The sequence below is a fragment of the Equus przewalskii genome, chromosome 8 (assembly GCF_037783145.1).
Source record: "Equus przewalskii isolate Varuska chromosome 8, EquPr2, whole genome shotgun sequence".
Classification (NCBI taxonomy): domain Eukaryota; kingdom Metazoa; phylum Chordata; class Mammalia; order Perissodactyla; family Equidae; genus Equus; species Equus przewalskii.
The window spans coordinates 82219772-82236395 of NC_091838.1; the positions used below are offsets into that span (position 1 = coordinate 82219772).

The window sequence follows — 16624 nt, forward strand, 5'->3', positions numbered from 1 at the left end:
CGCCAATCACCCTGACAGTCCTGGGGATCCCGTGACGGCCCTGTGCCCACAACTGTGGCATCCAAGAACCAGGGTCTGAGAACAGACAGGTCTGCGGGCAGGGAACCGGGGCCATCAGACCTAGATGCCACCCTGGAAGGTCTGAGTCAGGCCTCCTTGCTCCTCGCTGGCTCTCCAGTGGCTGCTCCTGGCCCCTAACAGCCTGTGTGCCTCCTGCCGACCCCTGCTGGGCCGAGCCCTTCCCCATGCACCACGGGAGCCTTTCCACCGCCCTATGGCCTGATTCCTTTGTCATGTGGAGCCAAAATCCTTCTTCTCTTTGAACACAGCCGAGGGTGGCCATGCCCCGGGAGGATGTCCTCGTCCGTCGCAGAACAGGCAGGGGGTTCGTCCTTCCCTCACTTGGCTCCTTCTGTGTCTTTAAGGTTTGAGTGGCTCTATTGAGCTTTGAGCATGGCCAGAGGAGGGTGGCCATGAGATGTGCCACGTCCTGCTCGGGAATGCTCTGTCTCTGCAGGGACTTGGAGCAAGAGCTCTGGCCGGATGCAGGGGACACCAGGATGAGCCAAACCTCCTACCAGTGGGGTGACCCCATCAGGGAGCCGGGAGTGGTGTGCCCGCCCTGCAGGGCCCACTCCCTGCCCAGCCAGCTGTCCTCCAGGTGACGAGGTCCCCCCACCGTCGTCGTCTGTCCTCTGGGCACAGGTGCACTGACAGGTCCCTCCAGGGAGGCCCTGAAGGAGCATGTCCCCTGCCACATCCCCAGGAGGCTGGCCTCCCTTTCCCACATCTGGTCCTCAAATGCAAGAGGAGGTTTGCTCCTGTGTCAGGAGAGGATTGTCTCAGACGGGGAGCTGCATTCCCATAATGCCCCAGAGCTCCCTGCCTGCGCACTGCTGACCCCCACTTTACAGCTCCCCGAAGTTCAGACCCAGGTTTCCATGTGAGCCTCATGCATAATATACACTGTGCGCGTCGCACATCCAGAAACAGACCCTGGACTTCTCCGGGCCCCGCCCTGCTCATGGCATTTGTTCCGGAGTCCTTGGCACTGGTGACACATGACTCAGAGAGCAGAGATGTCACTGAGGCAAGGAAGCAAGGGGACCTTGTTCACCTCCTGCCACTCCTGTGCCTGTGCACCCAACAGGCCTTACCCGTCCCCGTCATCCAGATGCTCAGGCCAGAGATGCCATCAGAAGGGCTCGCTGGCCCCGCTTTCACTTTCCCCAGACCTGACACTTCCTGGGCCTCCGAGCGTGGCCAGGCTGCTCCGTCTCCCTCCTGGTGACTTCAGAGCCTCCCTGGGTCTCCGGCTTCCAGCCCTTCCCCACAGTACCGTCCTGGATGTGGGTCCTGCTGGTCCTTCATATCCTCCAGCAGTTTCCAGTGTCCTGGGGGTAAAAGCCAGTCCCAGGGGTCTGGCAGCCCAGGGTCCTCCCGGCACTCACTCCCCCTCCCCCGCCTCGTTCTCCTGCTCCAATCACCCTCCTCCTCTCTGTGCCTTGGCCCCCACCCTGCGCCTGGCACACAGTAGGTCCTCACAAATTCCCTGCCAAGGGTGTGGACACAGGATTGAGGGTGGAAGGTGGATGAGGCCCGCTCTCGCCTCCTCGCCTTGGTGGGCCTCGTGCTCTCTGAGTCATATGTCACCAGCTCAGAAGACTCCAGGATAAATGAACACAGGGGCGACCCTCGGGTCAGCTCAGGAGGTGACCATGAGCAGTGAAGAGAAGCCAGATCCCACACAGGATGGAAACAAACATTTACGGAATGTGTGATGTAGGCCTGGCAGGGAACCGAAAGCTCAGAGAGGGTGAGGGGCCAGCCTGAGGCTGCACAGCCAGAATGAGGCAGAGACAGTGGAGCTCATATGTGTGCCCAGAGCCAGGCTCTGAGCCCCAGGGTGTTTCAGGTGCAGGGCTGCCCACCGCTCCCCACCTGCCTGGGCTTGGTCTCCCCCTGTGCACCACCTCAGGGGCCCTGCTCCAGAGCTGACACATCCCTGTTCTGAAAAGAAGCCCTTTCAGTGCCTTGCAGGTGTCTTCGGCTGGGCCAGGAGCCGGGTCTCAGGATCACGTCCAACCCGCACCCGTGGGGAAGATCGCCCGTGGAGTAACCTGGGGCAGAGCTGCACTGTGAAGGTGCTCTTGTGGCCTCTCCTTCAGTTCAGCAAGCATCTATTGAGCACCTACTGCATGCAGGCACTGTGGCCAGGCCTGCCGTGCACAAGGCGCAGGTGATGTCGTGCAGGCTGGGAGCCTCTCAGGGTGCAGGACAGATCTGTCACCCCTACGTCCGCCCCCACCCTGAGCACCCTGAGCCGGGCCTTGGCACATAGTAGGGCCCCTGGAAACAGCCCTTTGTCTGGACAGAATGGGAAGGAAGCAGCCTTAGTTCTCTCAGGTGTTGCCATGGTGACTGCTCTCTCACCGCCCTCCTTCCCCCAGCCTACAGGGAACAGGGTCAGTGAATAAGCTCTCCGAGTGGCACAAGGTCTCTGTTAGCACCGGGAGGGCGGCCCTCACCCTCTGGGGACCCCGATCCATTGAAGGAGCGCCTGACTCCAGGGGAACGTGTCAGGTTCCCCGCAGCTGCGTGCCCAGTGGGACACAGGGACAGGACAGGTCACGCCACTTCCCAGAGGGGACCCTGGAGGCTTGGAGGTGCCTGGGAGGTTGGGTGCAGCTGGCAGGGCCCCCAGAGCCACAGCCAGGAGTGGGGTGGCCCAGGAGAGCTGCAGCCTGGGGGAGATGGGGTGTGGCGGGCCGGTCCTCATCCCGGAAGCAGCACCCCTCCGGGGGCAGACAGGCTGGCCAGGGCACGGGCTGAGGCGGCCAGTCCTCAACATCACTTCCAGATACCACGAGTGTGTGTGCAGGTGTGTGTGTGTGTGTGCACATGCATGTCGTGTGTGGCATACATGTATGTTCCTGCACGTGCAGACGGGAGTGCAGCTATGACCCCGTTGCTTGGAAACGCTGCTCATTTTCGAGGTTTGCAAGGCAGGGGGCCACGTCTCATGTGTCTGGAGCCGACTGCAGGGTCCATAAACACTGGTGGAGCACGTGGGTGGAGGTGGGAGCGAGAGCACGGTTGTCAGCGTCTCGCACGTTCCCTGGGGAGTTCTCTCGGCCAGGGGTGTGCTGGGCACCGGGGCTCCATCGGTGAACCAGGCAGCCGGGCCGCGGGCACGAGAGTCCAGGTCTGGGGGAGACAGATGCTGAACCATGATGTCACAAAAGTTACCATTGAATTGCCATCATCACGTGCAGCTCTCCTGTGTGTGAGCGTCAGGACGTGTGGGCCAGTGTGGGGAAGTGGACCCCGGGGCCTTGAGACCAGAGAGCCTGGGGACCAGCTCTGACCTGAGCCCCCAGCCTGACGGCTCTCCTGCAATTCTGGCTTTCTTCGCTCCCATCACAGTGGCCAGGAAACCAGTGGTCTTGCTTCCACCCACCAACACTCCTTGTTGCGTCCCCTGCCTCAGGATCTCTGGAGAAACCTGGTAAACCCCTGTGCTCCAGGCGCTCCGGGCTGGTCCCTGGCCCAGCCTCCTCTCCAAGGCCTCCTTGCATGAGGAGAGGCTTGGGGATGCTTCCCCAAGAGCCCAGCCAGCGCTGCATCTTCCCAGAGCCCAGCCAGCGCTGCATCCCCGCCTGTGCCCCAGGGCCACGCAGCCCCTGGCTCGTGAGCACCGCCCTCGTCCCGCCCCCCCACCCCCTCGGGAGGGTAGGCTGATGAGGGTGAAGACAAGGCCTGGGCAGAAAATGCCTCCAGGCCTCATCTGTCCTGCCACGGCTCAAATGGCAAGAAGGAGACCCCGCCTGGGGTCTGCTAATGCTGACCTGTGCCCTTGAGCTTGCCTGCTTGCCTCTCTCTGGCCTCCATGTCCCCATCTGCAAGGTGAGGTTGGGGCAGTGTGGACCCTAGGCCCCGCCCACTCTGACACTCGGGGAGTCCCCGTTCTGCCACGGGCCAGCCTGACCCTTCTGTCTCCCTCCAGATGTCAGCGAGGAGATTACGGCTCCTGGAACGGAGCATCTCACCAGTGGTAGCTGTTTCAAGCACAAGCAGAGTGATGGGAGGGGCACGCCACTCCAGCCCACACCTCATAAATCAAGCATCAGAGGTTTGGGAAAGCATCTTTGAGTCAACAGAATTACCTTGTTGGATGAAGGCCCTGTGTCTGTGGCCGGGCAGCGAGTCCGGGCGATGAGACAGCAAAGATGGTGACGATAACACCCTGCATTTGTCTAGTGCCAGGCACTCACCAAGCCCTGGGGACAGCCCAGGCCCAGAGTCTCACCACAACCTCAGGGGAGCCCTGGGGACTGCCTGACAGGGAGCAGTGCGATCTGCGAGGGGCCAGACCCCTACCCCCAGCCGCAGCCACCTCAGTGTCACAAGGGCAGCGACACGGAGCAGATGTTGTGGGAGATGGATCTGCTTTACAGCTGTGTGGCCTTGGGCAGGTTACTTCACCTCTCTGTGTCTGTTTCCTCATCTATAGGCCTCTGATTTCACCCCATCCTGGGAGCATAACGGGGCTGTGGGCATGGATTGGGAAGGAACGGAGGCCAGGAGCTCCGGACCCCAAAGCCAGAGGTGGGTGGGGCTTGCTCCTGGTCTGGGAGGGGGTGGGGCCTCGGTGTTCCCATCTGTGCAGTGGGGAGCCTGGATGCATGGCCAGGGCCCTCCCTGCTCTGCCACGTGGAACTGTGGGAATCCGTGGCCTTCACGCCCTGGGGGGTCTCAGCTCCACGAGGCGTAGAGGTGACAGTGACGCACCCCGTTCCCAGCCCCGGCCTGGGTCCCGCTGGGCCCCCTGGTGCCGGAGCAGCCCGCCTCCTGCTGTGCCACGGAGGAGAGGACACGGTCGCCTACACCAACCTGTAAAAGCCCCATTCGTCTCCGCGAGAGACGCGCTCCCTAACTCACCCCAGAACGCAGGCGGGGGATGTTCACAACGCCGCCTTTCTGGGCCTGAGTCACTGTAACTCCAGCCGCCAGGGCAGATTGACCGCGGCCGCCCTGCCCAGAGCCCTCCCCGCCCCGCACCCAGCATGCCTGTTTAAATACAATTTGTTGCTCTCGGTGGTTCTGGGTCTTTTTTCAGCAGACGTCTGAGCTGGGGTTTCCTGCCCACCAGGGGAGCAGGGGGCGGGAGGGGGGCAGCTGGTGACCCCCGCGGAGGGCAGAGGGCCCCTGACCTGGCACAGGGGTCTGGGCTCTGCCGCTGTCTCCTGCAGGGCCAGGATCCGAGGGTCAGGCCAGCTTCCTCTGTCCTCAGCTGGAATCCCAGAGGGGCCGGTCACTGACCTGTGCTGGGCAGACGGGGCAACGCGCCCAGGGCACGGTGGTTCTGCTCCCGCGCTGGGAACCAGCTTGGGTCCTGAGCACAACAAAGTGAGGCGGGGTACCACATGCTCCCCAAAGATTGAGGTGACTACGCCCTTGCCTCAGTTTCCCTGCTGGTTCTTCTACTCTCCCAGGCGACCGAAGCCTTCAGCTGAAGCCAGCCTTTTGGCTGAGGCCCTGACTCCATCTGGCCTGGGCCCTGCTGTGAATTCACTGACACGCTAAGGCGTCGGGCAGGTCACCTCTCACATCTGGGCCTCGGTTTCCTGGTATGTAAAGTGGGCCCATCTTCATGTTCCCAGCCCCACCCCTGGAACTGATGTGGGGACCGGAGCGGACCATGTTCTGTATCCGCAACTCACAGGAGAGGACACCGAGGCCCAGAAGGACGTGCACTGATGGCGGGAGGACTAGAACCCAGGTGGACCTACTGACCAGCAGTGGTACCCGCTGGGATCTCGGGGTGCCCGGGCACTCAGGGAGCTGTGAGCGCCCACTCCCTGGCGGCCGGGCCCTGGGGACTCTGGCAGGAGCGTTTCCTCCCCAGATCAAGTGTAAAGCTGTCCTCTGGCCCACGGCCCAGTGGCCCACACCAATCGCATCGCTGCCTCTGAGGCCCTCAGGACACAGCTGTTCCTCCAGATGTGTCAGGCCCAACAGCCAGTCCAGCTGCTCCTGATAACCACTGCCTCAGAACATCCTCTGGGGGCTTCTTTCTTCAATCCTTCCTCCCATGGAGACGGCGCCCTGGCAGCAGTAGCCTCATCTGTGAGCGTGTGTTCCCTTCGTCCCTCTCTCCTCTGCGGGACCGCTACCCCTGAGCCCACCTCACTCCGTCCTCTCCGACTTCCAGCCCGGGGTCTCCACCCTGCTCTGCCCAGACGTCTCCTTGTCTCTGCTCAGTGACCTCCCCCTTTCTGGCCCCTTGGATGGTGACCTGTCCAGGCCCTGGAGAGGAAAGGCAGGGTCGGCCCCTCAAATGCAGCTGCTCCAGCTCCTCCTGCGGGCCTGTCTATGGGGACCCTTGCCTCCGCTGGCTCCTGACTCCTCCTTCGGTCCCAGCCCTGCCTGGAGATGCCACCCGCTGGACCGCTGGGCGCCTGTCATCCTGCCTGACCCTCAGCCCTCCCGCCCTCCCTCAGGCTTAGCCACGTCCCTGCTCTGCTGAGCCTGTGTGTAAACGCGACTGCCATTGGGTGTGTGTTCTACCGCAAGGCCATTTTAGGGGGACGGAAAGAACTGGGACCATTTGAATCTCTCAAGCTCCTTGCAAGACGGGTAGAAAAATACCAGCACCAGCGATAGTGACAGTGCATACTCCAGGAGCTCTTGTGGCACTGAAGACATGGACTCACAGTGCCTCATTCCACCCCACCCCCATCACTCTGCAGCTCGGCCGCCCTGTGCCTCCTTTCCCACGGGGACACTGGGGAGGGTGCATGAAGTGAGCTCGTGGATACTGTGGGGAGACAAGATGAGGCATGACCTGGCAGAGCCGGGGGATGCTGGCTACCACCACCATTATTACATAAACAGCTTATTGCCCCATCTTAGAGCTCTGGGGACTGAGACCTCAAACGGGGCAGGCATCTTGCTCAAAGCCACTGGGTGACTGGGGCCCGAGGGTCCAGCAGCCATGGATGCTCTTTCCGCTGCACCTGATGCTGTGCTCTGCTCGCTGATGGCTCTGTGCGGACGGGATAGGTGGGAAGGGCAGGGAAGTGGAGGCACGGGAGGGGTGGGCATCGACCACCAGGGCTGGCGGGGTGGCCCCAAGGGAGGCCGTGCTCCCTGTTCTCTCACTATCCTCTCCCCACTTAGGGAGGATCATGCACCCTGACCCTGGCCCCTCCCCACCACCTGCCGTCTGTAAACCACCATCCTGGAACGGCCCCACACTGCCAGCCTCACATCCCCTAACTCCTCGGTCCCCAGGGGTGACAGGGTGAGTGTCCCTGTGCTTGTGAAGCCGTGCGGTGGGGGAAGGGCTCTGGCCTCGGGCCGCCCGCCTGGGCTCTAGCCCTTCCTCTCCTGCCTGCAGTCACTCCTCCACTGCATCCAGCAGCCACTAACGGTGGGAAGGGGCTTTCGTGACAGGCTGCGCGGGGCTTGTCCACAGGAAGGTCAGGGTCTCACGGCCCAAGGCCGGGCTGGACGCCCCAGAGGCAGCAAGGCAGGGCCTGCTCCTGCCAGGGACATCCCTTTTGTCCTGAATGCTGGGCTCTAAGCCACGCCTCTGGTCCTTGTTCCTGTGTCTTCCTGCCTGCTCGTCAAACTCGGGAGTGGCGCAAGGCCGGGCCATGTCTGTGCATCAAACACCAGGAGGGCCTGCGCTCAGCAGTCTGACGGCGTCCTCCGAGCAGCTCGGGTGTGAATTGCTATACCTGCCAGGAATGCACAGAGAGGTCTTCAGGCTGTTTGAAGGTCACACAGCTAATCTGCAAGGGCCTTGGGGCCTATACAGGCTTCAGCCCAATTTCACAGGTAGGGAAGCCAGATACCAGAGAGGTGAAGCGACGAGCCCAAAGCCACTGGGGATGGACTGCCAGGCTGGGCACGGCATCGCTCACCTTGTCGTCCCCCATCAGGGCCCCTTCCAGGGTCTCCCTATCCTCGGATGCCCACAGCCTTGCTGCCTCGGGCGTCCTTCTCCAGCCGGTGGGCGCAGTACTGATTCCGGCTCCCAGGGGGCGCTGGGGCCGCGCGGCTGGCTTCCTGCCGCGGACCAGCAAACACCCGCCTTCGGATGTGCAAGCTCGTTGGTGCGGTGTGTGTTTTCCAATCAATAAAAGATGCTCAGTCCTCGAGACGTCGCCACCAGAGTCTTCACACATCTGCATCGGAAGGATTCCAAATGAAAAGTCTTTTCCTGTTGGGGTGAAAAAAAATGTAAAAGGAGAAAAGGAGACTTTGCCTGACAGATGAGAAAATTTTCCACTTGCCAGCGTCTGAACCAAGCGTTTGTGTGGCTGGTGCCCAATTACCCGGGCTGCGAAAGGAGAGCGAGCCGGCGAGGTTCTGAGCTCCGCCGTGGCGCCCAGCGCATTGATCCCAGCTCGGGAATCTGCGGGGGTTTATGGGCCAGGCAGCAGGTGCCACCCCACAGGACCAGGGCCCGGGTCTGGTGCGGTCCTGCCTTCCACCAGGCACGACCTTGGAGATGCCACTGGTGCCCTGTGAAGCCAGCTCCCTGGCTGTAAGGTGGTCTTTTTATGACGACATCACAGGGACACTGAGAAAGCCAAAGCATTTTATCTGGAACATGGAACACCTACAAATAAAATCGATTAATATTTTTACATTGATTTGGAGTTTTCAAAGTGCTTTTGAAGTCTGATTACCTAATGAGCCCTGGGACATGGGGGATGAGTGGTTCCCTGGGGCAGGGGGCAGGGTGACGACAGGCGTGAGGGAGTACAAAGGACCACCCAGTTACCCACGGCAGGAAGGGGCCCGGGCGGGGCTGGTCCTTCTCAGAGGCGCAGCCCCGTCCTCCAGTGCCAGCTGCCTGGCCCTGGGTCTGCAGAGGCTGTGCTGGGAGCCTGGGAGCCGGCCACAGAGGGCATGGGGTGGAGGAGGCTGGCTCTGCCTCACGGGCCTTGGGGCCAGCTGAGGACATGTGTCGTGGGCCTAAGTCAGTGCCCAGCTGGTGGGAAATTGCAGCAGCACTCATCTGCTGAGCTGCTGAACTGAATCCGTGGGAGGAGAGCGGACCAGCACGAGACACTGGCTTCCAGGGCCTGGATGTGGGGCGGGGTTTCCTGCAGCCTGGGAATCCGAGATGGCAGCAGATACGCTGGCTTCTGGAAGAGTCCTTTCTCAATCTTCACACGTTCAAAATGCAGCTCTTGCCTCCATCTCAAGCCTGTTCCTTCCACGGTCTTCCTCACCTCAGGGGCTCAGCCCCCCAGCCCCTTACTCAGGCCACCAACCGGGGCTGTCTTTCCTGGCACCTTCTCCTCCTTGCCTCTCCCCATCCATCCCAGATGCCGCCATGTCCCGCCAATGCTATACGATGTATCTCTCATGGTTCCCTCTTCTCTGCACCCCAGCGGCGGCCTGTCCAGGCCCAGCCACCGTCGGCCCTTCTTAGAGGCTTTGCAGGGCCCTCCCCACTGGTCCCCCAGCTTCTGCTCTCTGCCCCTCCAATCCCTTCGCTGGGCAGCAGCCGGAGTCATCTTGTAAGAGTGGATTAGATTGAGTGACTCCCTTATGAAATTGCAAAGGCCACACTGTGCCTCTAAGCCTGGCACGATGCAGCTCCTGCCACCTCCCACCCCACCTGTGGCCACGTCTCCCAGGTTCAGGCTGCTCCAGCCACACTGCACGTGGCTGGGGGCACTCTGCGTCTCTGCTGCGTCTGTGTCTGCGCCCCTGAGGTGGGAGCATCCTGGCAGGTACTAGGTTCATCATTACTCGCTGTCTGGTGACGCGCTGGCCTTTGGGTGGGCTCTTCAGCCAGGACTGCTGAACGGAGGGAAGCGTGCTGAGAGTGGAGGAAGCAGCCGGACCAGAGGAGGGAAGGGCCCATGTGCACGAGGACCACAGGGCAGGAAAGCAGGAGAGTGGCACCGGCCCCTGAGGGTCTCACACGGGGGCTCACGTGGCCCATCAGCAGGCCCTGGGGATGGCCCGAGCCACTGAATCCCACAGGGCTGTCTTCCCAGAGCAGGCTGACCAGCATGGCCTTAAAGCGCGGGACCTAGAGCTGAACAGCCTGAGGCCGGGTCCCGGCTCTGCTGCTCCGAAAGCCGAGTGGCCATGGGCAAGTCTCTGGGCCTCTTGGTGCCCTGATCTTTGTCATAAACGGTCATAGTAACGGCAGTCCCCGTTCCCAGCAGGCCGCCCAGGGGGGTAGGTGGGGCTGAAAGCAGGCTCTCCTGGCTCAGGCTCTGCTCCCAGGGTCACGGTTCTCCCTGAACCCCCCAGCCCCACTCCACCCCAGGCCCACAAACCCCGCCGGCACCCTTTCAGTCCAGCAGGGCCCGGGCATTCTCAGTGGCCAGCTCTGCCTTGCAGGTGATCCAGCTAAACCTGGATTTCCAGGGTGAGTGAGGGACCCCGTCTTCAGGGCCCTAGCCCCCTTGGGAGCTGGCCCTGTGCCCCCTGCCTCCCCAGCCCTGCCCACCAACCCTGCCAAGGCCAGTGCCTCTCCCCAGAGGAGTGGAGAAGACCTCCCTAACCGCCCCGCCCCCGGCGCCCTCGTCTTCCCTGGGGGACGCCCAGCCCCAGACAGAGTGCCTATTAAACGGGGGGAGCTTTAAAAGTGACTCATTCTGTGCAAGAACCACGTGTATTTCTAGAGGTTCTCAAGGGAGATGAGAGAGACTAATCTCCCTTGAGGGCCTCTGCACAACTCTAAAGCAGCCAAGACTCAGGAAACCTCAGTTTCCCCATCTGTAGCAGGGAAATGGTCAGGCTCATGGGTGTGGCCGGCAGTCTCAGGTCTGGCAGCGGCCACAGCGGGGGGTCGGGGGCCTTGGTCCTGCAGGGTTCCTTTGCAGACAGGCCTTCCCAGCTCTCCCCTTGCCCTGCACCATCCATCCCACTGCACAGGCCCTCTGTTGGTTCCCACATCTTTTATTCACCTGTGAGCAAAGGGCAGCACAGCTATTCTTTCTCTGCCCAAATCAGCCAGCCGCAGGCCGAGGTGTCTGGGGCCCTAGAGTGTGACCTTGAAGCAGCTGGCTGTCCTCTCTGAGCCTCTAGATTGGCAGGCTGTGACTCTGAGTCGAAATCATTTAAGTTGGAATTCCCTCCCCCTTCCTCCTGCTTCTCCACTCTTCCTCCAGCCCTTTCCTCCTCCTCCTCCTCCATCCTTCCTCCCTTTGCTTCCTCCTCCATCCAGAGCCTCAGCTCCATGCGTTTCCTGGGGAATGACTCATACGTTTGCCTCCCACCTGCACTGCCAGCTTCCCAAATCTTCATTTGAAAGGGCGCAGTGCAAGCAGATTTGCGCATTCACAGCCCTCCGGGATGCGACAGGCAGCCAGGCGTGCTCCCTGTCGGCAGTGGTGCTCTCCCTGCAGCCCGCGCGGAGGGAGCCTGCCGGGGCTTGGAGATTTCCAGCTCTCCCGGGCTAATGGAGAGAATCCAGTCCCACCCTTTGGTCTTAACGTGCTGTGTGACCTGGGGCTGATTCCTTCGCCTTTCTGGGCTCCATCTCCACATGTACAAGATGCACAAGGCTGAGCAAGGAGACCCCAGGCCCTTTCCATTACACCCAGAGCATCCTGCCTGTCTGCCACCCTTTCTGAACTGGTTGCTTCCCCTTTAGCCTCAGGAATGCGCTGGGAAAGACAGCCTCGGGCAGAGCCAGCGGGCTCGGTCAGATCCCTGGCGTGATGCTGGGAGTCAGGACAACGGAAAGCGCTGCTCCTCAGGGGCTCCGTTTAACGCAGAACGTCCCGTTACTGGCGCCACCTGCTCCTGCTTTTCCCTCCCCAATCTCGACCCACGTGATTCAGGAGAAGTTAACGCCCCCTTCCTGGAACGTGTGACCCAGGCCTCAGCCAATCATGGTAGCACATTCTCATGGCTGCTGGGATTGGTTGAGGGGTGGGCACGTGATCCAGCAAGAGCCAATGAGAGTCAAGGCACTTCGATTGGGCCTGGCGGCCGGGATGTTGGGTACCTTGGATGTGAGCGTGGAGCCGGGTCCCGCGCTTTGTGCAGCCGGGTCCCGAGCCTTGTGCAGCCGGAGCTGTGTCTGTCTGAGCAAGCAGGAGACCCGGGCCAGCAGGGCTTTGTTCTTAGCTGCTGTGAGCTCAGTACCTGCTGTTGCAGAGTTGCAATGACTTTGCATGTATTATCTCATTTAATTCTCATAACAACTTTGCAGGGAAGGTATTGTTACCTTTTTCTACAGGATGAGAAAACAGATTCAGGAGGTGGTGTTAGTCACCCTTTCACATGTGGGGACTGGAGGCAGGTCAGCCTGACCCAAGCCCTGAGGCTTCCGTCTGGCCCCAGCTGTCCTGCCACTGCAGCAGATCCAAATCTCGTGCGGGGGACGCGATGCCCGCCTTGCGACCTGCCACTGGACCCTATGCCTTCTGCCCTCCGCCCGGCTTGGACACACAACCCCACAGGCTTGGGAACGAGTGCAGCCACTTGGAAGTGCCAGCGCTCGCTCCACTGTCAGAGAGTGCTTGGGCTGGATTCAGTGCTTATTACTGGGCTGGGATTAGATTCCACGGCAGCTCCTGGATGCCAACCAGTTTGAAGGGAAAAGCATTCTGCTATGAAGAGGGCTCCCCAGATGGCTGTTGGCAGCCCCAGAGGCTGCCAGCAGGGCCAGGAGGCTAGTCCCTGGGCTCTGCAGAGGATCTCTGCCCGGGCCTGGTGTGGAGGGGAGCCAGGAGTGTCCCCAGATCCGGGGAGGCTTATGAGCTGAGTGCCCGGAGCAGAGGGCACCTTCCCACCCTCAGCCCAGCCCGTCCCACTTCCCAGACGAGAAGGCAAGGCTCAGGGAGGTGTGGGTTCTTTTTCTCATCAGTTCGCTCCTCGGAACACCGTCGGCATGCCCTCCTGGGGCTCCCCGGGCTTCTCTGGCAGCTCTTGCCTTGCTGACAGTCTTTACTTCCTCCCACTTCTTGGCCTTTGCGCCTTCTGGGATGCACTTCCTTCACTCTTCCCGGGCTGATTCGTCCTCTCAGGTCTCTGCTGCAATGCCCCCTCCTTGGGGAGGCCGGCCCCCCTCCAGCCTGGACTGCTCCACCATCCCCTCAACTCCGGCCCCTCCTGCAGTGGGTGCAGGACTGCGAGCTGAGATGCGCATGGTGGGGGTATGTATTCCTGTGCCTGATCACGCTTCTCCCACAGAAGGGAATCCTCACCGGGGTGGGGCCTGGGTCTTGTCCACCGGCCTCCCAGCAGCTCACACGAGTAGGTGCTCAATAAGCATTTCCTGAACAAACGAGTGAGAGCGGGAATGAAAGGGTGGGGCCTCGGCGCCAGCCGGCACCGCTGTCCCTGGCTGTACCACAGGCCTGGAGGCTCCTGGCAGGAGGCTGCTTCTCGGCACCCAAGGCCCACAGAGCGGAGTCCCGGGCCCCTGGTGCCCACCCAGCACCCACCCTTGTTAGAAATGCTGCGCACGATCTACAAACCCACCACTGTGCACCTGAGATCCACTGGCTGACGGAAAGCTGCAGGGCAGGCCCTGCACCAAATGGCCATCACTGGCAGTCCTTCCCTCCCTGTCCCCACTCTGTCACAGTCTGGGAGAGACAGACAACCAGTCAGCTAAAAGGGACAGGATGAGGAGTCAGGCTGAGGTCAGCTGATATAGGGAATGCAGAAGGGTCGAGGAGGGGCGGTGGACAGTGACAGGCTGGGTCAGCGATGCTGTGGGAGGGAGAGGACCTTTGCACATGGACAAGGACGTTGACATGTTGAAAAGGAGGAATAGAGTTCCCAGGCTGTGAGCTGCCTGGGCAAAGCATGGAGGTGTGAGTGCGTGGCCTCTCCAGGGGGCAGGTGAGGGTGGGGTGGAAGGGGAGACCCATGTGACTGGGCGGAAGTTTGGGGAGAGGCTTCAGGTGGGAGATGGGGGAGTGAAGATGGTTCAGGGCCAGAGAGGGGCCCTGGCTTCCCCCGGAGCACACCGCCTGGGCTGTCAGGGCAATCCAGGTTCCTGAGTGCCGTGTAGAGTGCAGCCCTGGGTGCTAAGCCAGCGTTGGCCCAAGCACTGCCTCCCTGTGCTCATTGATCAAATGTGGGCGGCATTCCCGTTGCCCATCCAACACAGACGGCGGTGAGACGAATGAGATAACAGATCTGAGGCGCCTGGGTAGGTGTGGGCAGGGCCTTCTAGAGACAGGCCCGTTTCAGGTGAGTTAAGGCATCTTTTAATAGCAGGACAAGGAGGATGGGGGCCCAGACATGTGGAGCCAGGTCTCCCTCTGCCACCAGGCTGCTGTCTGTCCTCTGGTAAGTCATGGGACCCCTCCGGGCCTCAGCTTCTTCCTCTGGGATCTCAGGACGATGGGTTGCTGCCTTCCAAACCCTCTGCCGCCCCTCCCAGCCCTGCTACGGGCACGGAGCTGAGGTGTGTCCATCCCAGGGACGGGGCAGATGCTGAGCGGCCCCGAGCTCGCACACCACCAGCCTGACCCTCCTCCACCGAGAAAGGCTGGTGACAGGAGAGGTGGGGCGCAGCCACCCCATTCTGGCTGGATTATGTTCCTCACTCAACTCTAACTTCATTAAAAAGCCCATTGCTGATCCTCTTACAGCATCTGCAGAGGAAGTGGGCTTGTGAGGCGAGGCAGGAGCAGACTGGGCTGCGCTGCCCTCCTTGGGGAAGCGGGACTGAGTGATTTACATATTTATGAAATCTTCTCCATTTTGCCCAGGCCCCTTGTGCATTAAGAAATGTCACATCTCACTTTAAGCTGGGGATTTGTGCTCCAGGAGTGACAGCTCAAGCTGCCAGCAGGGCCTCGCTGATATCTGGAGGTGACGAGCAGTCCCAGACTGGGTTCCTATCCCAGATCTGCAGTGACTGGCTGTGCAACTGTGGGCAGGTTACTTGACCTCTCTGGGGCTCGGTTTCTCAATATGAAAAATGAGGATAGATAATATCGATAACAGGCAGCTTCTACCACAGCCCTGGTATCCATATATTCACCTCCTCACATGGTCCTCTCGTCTCAAGTGTGGCCTGGGCCCAGTGACTTGCTTCTAACCAGTAGGAAGTGGAAAAAGTGGTGGGCGGCATTTCCAGGATGAGAAACAAAGACTGCAACCCCCTCCGCTCACCCTCCCTTGCCCACTTGACCACTCGCTGTGATGAAGCCGGCCACCACATGGGAACTGCTCCACGGGGGGCCCACATCCAAGTCCTTGAGGACCTGCATCCTGCCAAGGACCACATGAGAGCCTGGAGGCCAGATGACCACAGCCTTCGCTGACCACCCGGCTGCAGCCCGAGAGAGACCCAGAGCCGGCGCCCTGCTGAGGTGCTCCCAGATTCCCGGTCACAGAAACTGGGAGCTCATCAGATGTTGTGGTTTCCAGTCACTCAGGTTGGGGCTACGTTGTTATGCAGCAGTCAGTAACTGATACAGTGTCTTTCTCAAAGTGTCACACTGGTGTCTGAGACGATGTGCCAAGACGACAAGCGCTCACACCCAGTAGGGGCTCGAAAGAGGCACTGGGTTACTCTGAGTTGTGTGTGTGGGGGGGTGTCTATCATCTTCTGTGTCCAGACGAGCCCCACCTGCAACAGGTGCTTGCTTGGTCTCAGGAGTAACGAACGGTGGGAGACTCATGGACTGCACGAGCACAGCCCCGCAGCACAGCCCGGCACAGGGCTCAGCACCCACGGGTCTCCATGGGTTGGCTCCCTCACTGGGTCCTGCTCCCACGCTTGGCGCTGGGCGCTCTGCCTGCGGCCGACGCCAGCTCTTCTCGCTTGTCTTGGCTCCGCTCTTCTCCTCGTTGTCTGCCCACTTCTTAAGGGCCTTCACCCGTCCTCTTGTAAAGCCAGCCCCCGCGCTGGCCCCTGACGGCGCTGCTGAGTTTGGAGGCTGTGCCCGTGCCGCCTCGTGGTATCCCGGCATCTGGTACCGAGCCTGGAACCCCACGGCTGCGAGGGAGACGATGCAGTAAGAACAAAGGAGCAGTTGGTCTGAAATTTTAGTCAAAACCCAGGTGATTTGATCTGAAGGTGGGTAAAGGCTTCATCAGAAGTACTCTCTTTTTTCCTGTTGTGCTGGAAATGATGGCCCTTAAAGCCTCTTTTGTGTTTAAGACACCAAAATTGCCGTTAAAAGGACAGGTGTGTTAACTGAGTTCGGCTGACATGTCCTGCCCCTCCTGGCCATGGCAACTGGTTCCTTGTTAGGGTGACGTCATAGGAAGGAGGGCCCGGAATCCCCGAGGGACAGGCCTGCGGAGACTGGCAGAGCCAGGAAGCGCCCCCAGGAAGCAGGCCAGCCTTGCTCTCCGAAGCACCCAGACTGGACGTGTGGGGACTTGGACCAACGACCAGGGCTCGCTCGGAGCCTGGAGGAGTCCTGGGGTGCCCATGGCTGGAGGGGTGGGGTGTCACAACAGCGCTGTCCAATGGAACTTTCCGAGATGACGGGAGCGTCCTCTCTCTGCGCCATCCAGTACAGTGGCCACTGGCCACGTGTGGCTGTTGAGTCCCTGAATTTCGGCTCATGTGACTGAGGGACTGTAGTTGGGTTGTTCACTCCTCTCCCTTCAAATTTGCATAGCCACGTGTGGCTGGCGCTCCCGTATCGGACTTCAC

General features: G+C 60.9%; 1 long non-coding RNA gene across 2 annotated transcripts; it reads left to right on the forward strand.

Annotated features, from left to right (window-relative positions):
* Positions 1-2437: 2437 nt before the first annotated feature.
* LOC139085354 (uncharacterized) lies at positions 2438-5100 on the forward strand. Of its 2 annotated transcripts, XR_011543634.1 has the most exons (5): positions 2438-2627; positions 3427-3508; positions 4007-4132; positions 4514-4608; positions 4803-5100. It is a non-coding gene; the product is annotated as an uncharacterized lncRNA (long non-coding RNA). The 2 variants fall into 2 exon arrangements; XR_011543635.1 differs by lacking the exons at positions 2438-2627; positions 3427-3508 and adding an exon at positions 3800-3906.
* The last annotated feature ends 11524 nt before the right edge of the window (positions 5101-16624 follow it).